Source organism: Canis lupus, chromosome 16 (genome assembly GCF_003254725.2).
Source record: "Canis lupus dingo isolate Sandy chromosome 16, ASM325472v2, whole genome shotgun sequence".
In the NCBI taxonomy this organism is placed as follows: Eukaryota; Metazoa; Chordata; class Mammalia; order Carnivora; family Canidae; genus Canis; species Canis lupus.
In genome coordinates this window covers 60,514,569-60,524,683 of record NC_064258.1, presented here as the reverse complement: position 1 = coordinate 60,524,683, position 10,115 = coordinate 60,514,569, and the positions used below count along the sequence as shown (strand labels likewise).

Below are 10,115 nucleotides of genomic sequence, written 5' to 3'. Positions count from 1 at the left end.
TTTTAAATTAGACCTAAGGCCGCAAAACACATGGGCTTTGCGGGCTGAGGCGATGAACTTCATAACGGAGCTTGGGGCCGGCGAGGTCACGAGAACAGTTTATGTCGCGAGCCGAAGATTCTCGGCCTGTGAGAAAGGAGGATGTCTTAGAGTCATTTCCGACGGGGACATGAGATGTATTTTTGCAAAGGGCAGTGTGCGGGGCTCAATCCCTCAGAGACCGCAGGGGCCCCGAGGACCGTCCTGGGGGACCCGGTGGCCATGGCCCCGCCCTCCGGCGCCAGCACGACGGGGAGCCGGGTGCTGCGGGCCCCGGGCTGGTCCGCTCGCTCCAAGCAGACGCTTCCAAGCAGCCCAGCGGCCGGGAGCCAGCGGCTGCCCCCCCACCCCCGGGAAGCCGCACGATGGTGCGGGGACGGCGTCAGAGGGTGGGAGGCCATCACCAACAAAACGTCCCCAACAGCTGTCATTAACCTCCATGGAGCTGTCCCCTGCACGGCTGGAACCCTGTCCCCGGCTGACGGGTCTTGTGGACCCAGGGCGCCAGGACATGTCACATTGCCTTGGTTGCAAACCCAGGATTGAAGCACCTTACGGGGCCCGGCGTGGGCAGCACCTGCGCAGGCCCCCGGGGCAGGGCGTCGCACTCCTCCGAGGTGGGACAGCCCCTTCGGGAGCTCCCGGACCTGTAGGAATTCCTGGGCCCCACGTGACATGCCCAGCCAGGATGTCCGGGGCGGGGCTGGAGTTTGGGGCAACAAGGGGCACAGCTCAGTCGGGTGCTCGTGGGGGGCGTGCACTGCGGCCCAGACGGCGGGATGGTCCCTGCAGAGCCCAGGTCCCCGGAGAGCGGGGCCCCTGCCAAGCGTCCCCCGCGGGTGCCCGTCCCGCACCTGTCCTGGCCTCACCTGTGCTGTTACATTTGGTCCTGGAGACTCTGCTCCTCACAAGCCCCAGGTGGGCCGGGCCGGGGGGGTGCCAAGGAGGTGCCCACTTGTGTCCTAGCGGGGAGTCCCCGGAGTTAGCGAGGCTCCAACCCGGGGGCACTGGGCAGAGGGGTCTGGGGGACCTCCTGCACCCGAGGACGCCGTGACCCTTCCTGGCACGTACGGTATGTCGGCTTCTGGCCCAGGGGGAGGGGGCAGGGAAGCAGGCAGCTCCTTATGCCTCCCCCCACCCGCTCCCCCCACCCACTCCCCCCACCAGCTGCCCCCCCACCAGCTCTGCCACCAGCTCCCCCCACTCCCCCCACCTGCTCCCCCCACCTGCTCCCCCCACAGCTCCCCCCACCAGCTCCCTCACCAGCTGCCCTCCACTCCCCTCCACCCCCACACTCCCCCATCAGCTCCCCTACATGCTCTCCCCACCAGCACCCCTCCCACCAGCACCCCCACCAGGTCACCCCACCACCTACCCCCCACAAGCACCCCCACTGGCTCCCCCTCACCCCTTCACCAGCTCCCCTACGAGCTCCCCGACCACGAGCTCCCACCAGATCCCCCCCAGCTCCCCCTACCACCAGCTCCCCCCTACTGGCTCCCAACACCGGGTCTCCCCCCACCAGCTCCCCCAGCAGCTCCCCCACCCGCTCCCCCCACCATGGACCCCCACGGACACGTCCTCATTGCCCAGAGCCCACAGCCTCCATCGGGTCACGGGTGTCACACGCTCTGTGGCCTGCACACGTGTGTGACCTGTACCCCCAGGACAGGGTCCCTCAGAGCCGTCTCACTGCCCCAAGTACCCTGTGTGCCCAGCTGCTCGGCCCCCGGCCCCGGCCCCGGCCCCTGGCAGCTCCTCATCTCGTTACCGTGCCTGTATCTGCCTTTTCCAGAAGGTCCCAGAGTGGGAGTCCCAGGGTCGGTGGCCCCAGCGCGGTGCTCCGCCCCGTGAGGTGCATCAGGTCGGGGAGCTCACTGCTGCGCGGCCCTAAAGCCTCCCCGTCCGGCATGAGGCACCTGCGCAAGGGCCCCTTGGCCGCTTCCAGGCTTCGGCAACGACGGATGAGGTGCAGGGGCCGCGTGGACGAGTTTGCGATTTGTTTTAACAGCTGTTTTATTAGGATACAGTTTACGACAACCAGATCCGCTCACTTCCAGCGCCCGGTCCCCGGCCTCTGAGGGAATGTGCACGGAGGGTCGCGGTGACGGTGACGGTCCTCCCGGCAGCCGCCCGGCCTCAGCTGCCGACCGCACCCCGCGGCCACATGCACCTCGTCCCTGCGGCTCAGGGTCGTCATGGAAACGCGCAGGTCTGCTCTTCGCCGTCCCGGCTGCACTCGGTGTCCGCAGGCCCGTCGACGTGGTGCCGAGCAGCCGCCTGGCTGTTTTGTTTGCCGGTGGGTTCCTTTAGGTCATGCTCGGAGCGGACGCAGACGTGCGGATGACAAGGGCACCCCGGTGACCTTCCCCGACCCTGGCGTCCCAGTGGCGACGGCAGATTTCATTGGCTGCCGCTGGCAGACGGGGCCGAGGCCAGTGCACCTGTGCAGAGGGGATGGCATTTCCCTGGGCGCTGAGCGGGGATCGCACAAGTGGGCCGGGCCGGGCACGCGCAGGGGGCCGCGAGGCTGCCAGCTGGCAGGGACCTGAGCTGGGACCCACCCTCCACGGGGACGGGGCACGCGTCCTTCCCGACGGTTCTATCTCAAAGCAACGGCCCTGGGGTCCTTGGGAAGACGCGCCCACTTGTGCGAGGTGCGCAGACGTCCCCGGGGGCAGGAAGCGTTCACGGTTCTGAGTCCTTTTCCGTCCAGGCTCCAAGCTGGGCCAGGTGTTGGCCGAGCGGAGAATTGTCCTGGCAGCTCCACGTTCTCAGGGGTCTCCGGGGCCTGGGGCTGTCCCGGGGCTCGTGGCTGAGGGGGCCTCCATCCGGGGTCCCGGGGCCCTGGGTTTGGGTGGAGTCCTCGCCTGCCCGGGGCTCCGCAGCGCTCTGGCTGACTGCGCCGTGAGACGCAAACCCAAACCCTCCCGGGTCCCTGCAGTGGGGCCGTAACCCGTGTGGTGCATCCTCCGGCCCCGCCCTCGAGCGTGCCAACACTCTAAAATCTGAGCGGTGATGAGGGAGCTGGGTTCACGCTCACAAACGACCCAAGAGAAAAATGCTTTGACGTATCAGAATACACGGCGTGCCCGTCGCCACCGTCCGGGGGTCCGACGATGCAATAGCATGACCCGGGGGGCTGCTTCCTCCCGGGCTCAGGCCGCGGGCGTCCGGGGGGCGCGGGAGGGTCGGGCCCAGGGCTGAGTGTCCGTTGTGTGTGTGCGTGTGCAAGTCCCGCAGACAGAGGCCCTTTCTCTCTGCCGACCTGGCCCTCGATCTCCTCCTGGTCCCCCCTCGGCGGGACGGCGTCCAGGAGGGGACGGGAAGACGCGGCGCTGCAGGAGGTCGAGCCTCGCACAGCAAGGCCTGTCGATCCTCCCGATTCTGCTCACAGGACTCGTCTCTGCTGCGAGCTTTGCAAGAGGTCAGGGCACAGCGGCTTGTGACTGGAGACACGGACGTCTTTGGTTCCCGGGCCCGGCCCTGTGTGTCTCCCTCTGTCTCGCTGCCTAGTGACTGCCCCGTGTTTGGCGCCGTTCAGGGGCCCCGTGCCTGGGTTCAGGCCTCAGAGACTCAGGCCGCAGAAGGAGGGACGGTCGGCCTGTGTCCGTGCACTCGAGCAGCCGAGGAGGTGAGTGTGTCCTGGAGGAGCCGATGGGGAGGAGACAGAGGCACAGTGAGGGGCGCAGAGGTGAGGACCCCCCACCCCGGGCAGCGGGAGCAGGGCCAGCACGGCGGGCCGGGGCCTGCGGGTCGGGGAGGCGCCCGGGAAACCCTCCGATTGTTCACCAGTTGGAAGGAACCAGCAGATACAAGTCAAAGTGGAGGAATTAAAACATTGCGGTGCTTAGTGCAACTGCGAGGGCGGATGATGCTGAGGCACGCACACGCACGCACACATGGCTGCACGGTGGGCGATCGTCATGCGCACACATGCTCGGTGGGCAGCTGTCACTCGTGTACACACACACGCACCCACGCGCACAGTGGATGGATCACAAGCACAGACACACGGCTGACAATCGTGCACACGCGCTCGGGCACATGCACCGTGGACGGGTGTCGCGCACACACGCGTGTGCTCACAGGGTGTGCCCGGCCTGCAGCACGCTGTGCGTTCGTTCCTTACCGCACGTGTGCACACAGACGAGAAGCCGCCGCTGGGAGTGCAGAGACCCCGCCGCGGCCCGAGTCCATCCATCATTCCGCAGCCCGTTCCCAGATCGCTCACTGCACAGCTCCGGGCGCCCCCAGTATCCGTTAGTTCTGCTCCGCGAGGGGGGGTCTGCCATGGGTTCCCCAGAGCAACAGACCCCTGCTGGCCTCCCCGCTACTTCCAGGTCTGTCTGGAACTGGAGGGACCTTGCCCAGAGGAGCGCCGCCGCCGCCCCCAATGCCACCCCCCGCTGGGGAGCACAGAGCATCACGCTTCGGGGACAAAGGAAACACTCAGGACATGGAATTAGGGAAATGTCAAAGTATGTAAAGGACACTGCAGCCTCTCTGAAAGCAGGGCACTGCCCGGATCTTCGAAACCCTTTTCCATGCATTTAATATCATTTTAAGTAGCGTCATGCAATACGTGCTTGTGAACTAAGGCACTGAAATGCATTTTATTTCCAAAGGTCATACATGCCATCGCCTGGATGCCCGGAGGCCTAGGGCGACGCGTGTTTGTGTTCAGAACCTAAGAGGCGACGGGCCCCCGCACACCGGCTCCAATGGGCTCAAGTCACTACCACGAACGAGCGGGTGAGCGCGGCTGGGCCGCGGGGACCCCCCTCCCCGGCCTGTGCGTGGAGCCCCGACCGCGTCCCGGGTCAGTTTGTCTGGCTGGTGTCCTGGGCACCTCTGGCAGGAAGACCTGGGGGTTTGGGAAATGCCGCTGCCCTGACTCGAGCGTGGATGTGGGGCCGACGTAGCACGCGGTGGCGCAGCGGCCTGAGTCAGCTCAGCGCCGGGTTCTGCTGCTGGAAAGATCTGGAGAAGGAGCCAGCTCTCCTGCAGGAAGGATCGAGCGCTGGGACCCGGCCGGGGCCTGGGGGCTGCCCCGGAGCCAATGCTGACTTAGCGCCGGGACGGTGGTGCCCCTGCATGGGTCACGAGTGCGCGTGCGTGTGTGTGTGTGTGTGTGTGTGACATCACGATGAGTGTTGACATATTGTGATTTTTTTTCTGACTTTGCATCATTTTATTTGTACGTCAGAAGCAGTTAATGGCTGATGCTTATATTTTTACTGTTTCTACTTTTAAAGCAGGTTCCCTTCCTGACTTGATCACGTCTCGACTCTGTGTCAAGGGGTCAGGGCCGCAGGAGCCGAGGTCGGGGTTCGGAGCCACAGGAGCCCAAGGTCAGTGTTTGGGGCCGCAGGAGCCTGAAGTCAAGGAGTCAGGGCTGCAGGAGCCCGGTGTCAGGGTTTGGGGGCAACAGGAGCCTGAGGTCGGGGGGTCAGGGGTAGCAGGAGCCTGAGTTTTGGGGGTCAGGGGCCACCTGAACTGAGATCAAGGGGTCAGGGCTGCAGGAGCCCAAATTCAAGGGGTCAGGGGCCACAGAGGCCTGAGGTCGGGGGGTCGGGGGCCACAGGAGCCTGAGGTTGGGTTCAGGGCCACATGAGCCTGAGGTCAAGGAGTCAGGGCCGCAGGAGCCTGAGGTCAAGGAGTCAGGGCCACAGGAGCCTGAGGTCGGGGGGTCGGGGCCATAGGAGCCCGAAGTCAAGAGGTTAGGGCTGCAGAAGCCCGAGGTCAGGGGTCGGGGGCCGCAGGAGCCAACATCAAGGGGTCGGGGCCACAGGAGCCCGAGGTTGGGGGGTCAGGGCCACAGGAGCCTGAAGTTGGGGTTCGGGGCCGCAGGAGCTTGAGGTCAAGGGGTCAGGGCCGTACCTTCACTGTCTAATGATGACGGGTGAGTCTTGACCTTCGTGTAACCCTGGGAAGAAACCTCCATCCCCCCACATCTTCGTGTGCCTGGAAGAGCCTTGGCCGTGTTGTGCCCCGAGACGGGACGGCTGTCAGCGGCGCTCGTAAGGTCTCCGCGGCAGCAGCGCCCCGGCTTCCCGGGACGGCCGGGGGACGCGGCAGGAACCCCCCGAGGGGTTCGCAGCCTTCCTCGTGCAGAGGCCCCGCCGTCACCACCCGACCCTCTGCCCCACGAGGGCGCGTGTCAGCGGCGAGGGCTCTCCGTGCAGCGAGGACGGGAACTGCCCGAGTGACCCCGTCAGGTCAGCGTGGCTCAGGCATTGACCCGTCGAGCTGGCGTCGCGGCTGACCCGGCCCATGTGCACACGGCCCGGACCTCCCCCGGGGGCTTGGCCGCCGGCCTGCACTGGCCTGGACCGTGGCCGCACCCCTGCTTGACCCCGAAGCCCCCGTCCCTCGAGGTGGCCGGTGAGGGCGAGCATCCCACGTCCTGTCTGCGCCCGTCCACTTGCAGCGTATTGGGGCTTGCACGGGGCTCCCGTCCCCAGACTCCCACTTCGTGGACGGGGAGGCCACGGCCCGGGGGGGCGAGCAGGTGCAGGCGGCTTTGAGGCCGGATTAGCGAGGTCGCCAGCCAGGCCCGCAGCCAGTGCCCTTGACGCTCGGCGGCCAGGCCCCAGCGCGGCCTCGCTGTGATGAGTTAATGGCATCGTGGAGATAACTTCCCTCGCGCCGGCCCGCGGCTGTAAATAGAAACCCGTAAATAGAGCCCACGGATAAAAAAAGGGACTCGTTGAGTTTCTAGGACGTGCCAGGCGCTATTTCAGGCAGACTCGGGCGTGGATGGGAACCCGCTTCTGTCTCCACCCCGGTCCTCGCTCCCGGGCTGCTGCCGGTGTAGAAGAGGGCACACGGGCGCGGCCCCCACATGTGCACAGGCAGGCACGTTGCACGAAGGGGCACGTCTAACGCCGCTTGTTTTCACTGAAGTACAGTCCGCACCGTGCTGTGTGCTGGGCTACGTGCCCCTGAGAGTTCAGGGGATCCAACAGCTCTCCCCGTGCTCAGTGCGCATCCCGACTCTCACCGGATGTGGGGTCCGCGGCTCCCCCACAGATCGTTGGAGCCGTCCACAGCGCGGGGGGTCGGGGCCCCGGGGTTTCCTGTCTGTCCGTCCTGACCCTGGCCCGGGAGGACCCGGTGAAGCAGGCAGGAGCTCGTGCCTGCACGTGGGGGCTCCCGACACCCATCTCGAGGACGAGCGCCACGGAGGTCACGCCAGGGAGAGCACCCGTGTGACCCGGCTAGGTGCATAGGGCCTCCCGCCAGGTTTCCTAGGATCATGTTTGGATTTACGGAATATGGAAAATCTTCGGGCTCCGTGACGGAGACGTTGAGTAATGCCCAGATGCCAGCCGTCCGGGTGCTGTGATGCGCCGACACGCTCCGCCTTGTCACACTCAGGGTCCTGTTGATGGAGAAGTGGACCCACCGCCGACCGGTCCCTCCCTTCAGCGAGTGGTACCTGTTCACCTGTGACTCGGTGGGGCCGTGCTTGGCACGACAGCCCGTGTCCACAGTCTCGTTGGGGAGGTGGGCCCTGGGCCGCCAACACGGGAATGTGGGGTCCAGACGGGAAGACAGGCGGCCCCCGGGAACATGGACAGAGAAGCCCACCTGGACTTGGGGGCGGAAAAGGCATCTGAGAAGTTGGTGGAGTCCGAATGGGGGCTGGGGGAGGGGCGCGGGCTGCGGGGCGAGGCTCTGGTGGGGGCGGCCCCAACACACTCTGCGGGGCCGGGGTCGCAGAAGGCCTCGCCGGAGCTAGAGCCCGCGGGAGGGACGGTGTCCAGGAGGGACGGGGCTCGGGGTGGGCGGGCGCAGGAAGGCGTGCAGCGGGGGCTGATGGGGAGCAGCAGGGAGACCCCAAATCTGGGCCTTGGCTCAGGGCGTTTGAGGGTCCACGTGATCACTGGGAGGGGCGGACAGGCAGCTTGGCATCAAGGCTGGCGCTGCTCGCTGGACGAGGCTGCCCGGGGGCGGACGGGGTGACAGGACAGCAGCACGACGGGTGCCCGGGGGGCGGAGGCGGGGGCACAGGGTGGTGAGAGGCCCCGCGGCCCCCAGCACGGAGCAAGTCCTCTGGGTGGGTGACACGAGGTCATGGGTGACTTGGAGCTATTTTGGGGCCTGATGTGGCAGGAACGGAAGGCAGGCCGGCGACACAAAGGGCTCGGGGGGTGAACACATGGAAAAAGGTGACGTACGCGCCTCGTTCCAAAGTCCTGCTGGAGGACAGGTGGGTGGCTGCAGGGAGGGTGTGGCTGAGGGCGGGGACGTGGGGCGTGGAGCGGGGAGCCGGGGCGAGGGAAGCCCGGGCAGGTGGGGGGGCCTCTAGTCCCCAGGCAGGTAGGGGGACTGCGGCTCATGGAGGAGCCCCGAGCAGGTGTGGGGGACCTCTAGGCCCCGGGCAGGTGTGGGGGCCGCGGCCCACGGAGGAACCCCGGGCAGGTGGGGGGGCCTCTAGTCCCCAGGCAGGTAAGGGGACTGCGGCTCATGGAGGAGCCCCGAGCAGGTGTGGGGGACCTCTAGGCCCCAGGCAGGTGTGGGGGCCGCGGCCCACAGAGGAGCCCCAGGCAGGTGTGGGGGCCTCTAGTCCCTGGGCAGGTGTGGGGACCTCTAGGCCCCGGGCAGGTGTGGGGGCCACGGCCCACAGAGGAGCCGCAGGCAGGTGTGGGGACATAATGGTGCAGACAGGAAGTGAGCCCTCATCTCCAGGAGCCGCTCTGTGTGCGCCCGAGCTTGACTGCGAGGGACATACAGGCAGGAGCATCTTTCGAATGTCGCGCCTTGTCTTGCTGGTCGGGATCAGCGGCCTGGAGGAAACGCAGTGGGGGTCTGGGTGCGGGGTCGCTCCCTCCTGCCCGGGGCGGGCAGCTGTGCAGCAACGGCGGCTCGCTCCCCTGGGCGGGGGCCGGCGCTCCTGAGGCTCAGGGGACAAGAAGGTGTGCGTCCCCCCCTGCCCGGCGGGGGACAGACTCGGCCGCGGAGCACGGGGTGGGCCAGCACCTCGGGGCTGCCTGCGTCGTCCTGAGCCGGGGGTGGTTTTGAGCGCTCAGGAGTCCTGGCGGGTGCCGGGAGCCTGCGAACGCGGACAGGAATCGGGCGCGTGGCCCGGGGTGGCCCGTGGGCTCGGCTGGCTGCGGCGGCTTGTGCTCCCACGCGGTGCCTGCGGCCTCGCCCCTCCACGTGCCCCCAGGGCTGCTGGCTCCTGGGTGGTGGTTGTTGCCGTTTGACACCAGCCATTGCGACGGTGTGAGGGGGCGTCTTGTGGCCGTGACTTGCGTGTCCCTGCTGCTGGGGGACGCTGAGCATCTCCGCGCGTGGCTGCTGGCCGTGTCTAGCTCTCTGGAGAAATGCCTAGTTGGGTCCCTGGTCCATTTTAAGAATCAGATTGTTTTTGGTGGAACGACTTTTATTTAAGACCCGACATGCAGAGGTCCGATATTTTAGGCCGATTGCAGGGAGGTTGAGCAGAGGTGGCCGCCGGGCCCTGCAGACTGCTGGGGCCTCTGCACAGGGGGTGCAAGGCTGTCTGCGGGGCCCGGGGGACGGTACTGACGCCCTCCCGGAGGCGATGGGGTGTCATGGCCCCGGAGGCTGTAGGGCGGCACCTCCCAGGGGAAAGCCGGGCAGGGCCGTCCCCGGTGCACAGGCTGGGGCTGGGGGCGGCTGGGCGTGAGCCCCTCACGGCAGCCGGACGCCAGGCCCCTGGGGTCTGGGGAGGAGTGGACATCGCGCAGGCCGGGGACCGTCCAGGAGGCCGGGGAGCCTCCACCACCACAGGGGCAGGTCCTGGCAAGCGCTGGCCACATGCATCCCTGGGGGGCGACATGGGGATGCCCACGTTAGAGTCGATGGAGCCCAAGCGACAACCCGCAGCCCAGGCCGTGGGGGCCGGGATGTCCACCCGCATCGCCCTGCGCGGCGCCCTGGGGCCCGGAGACCCGAGGCTCCTTTCTCGCGAGGCCCCCCTTGGTGACGCTACACGGCCAGGGACAGTCCGCCCACCGGATGGAACTTCCCGGCAACGTGTGAGGCCATTTCTGCTGCTTCTAAGACAGGATGGAAGCCAGCAGGGCACCCTAAGGACGGTT

At 67.0% G+C, this 10,115-nt stretch overlaps 1 long non-coding RNA gene across 1 annotated transcript; it reads left to right on the top strand.

Moving 5' to 3' along the window:
* Positions 1 to 1,639: 1,639 nt before the first annotated feature.
* On the top strand, positions 1,640 to 5,394 carry LOC125752666 (uncharacterized). Its single transcript, XR_007402722.1, has 4 exons — positions 1,640 to 3,673; positions 4,383 to 4,520; positions 4,668 to 4,794; positions 5,301 to 5,394. It is a non-coding gene; the product is annotated as an uncharacterized LOC125752666 (long non-coding RNA).
* Positions 5,395 to 10,115: the final 4,721 nt, after the last annotated feature.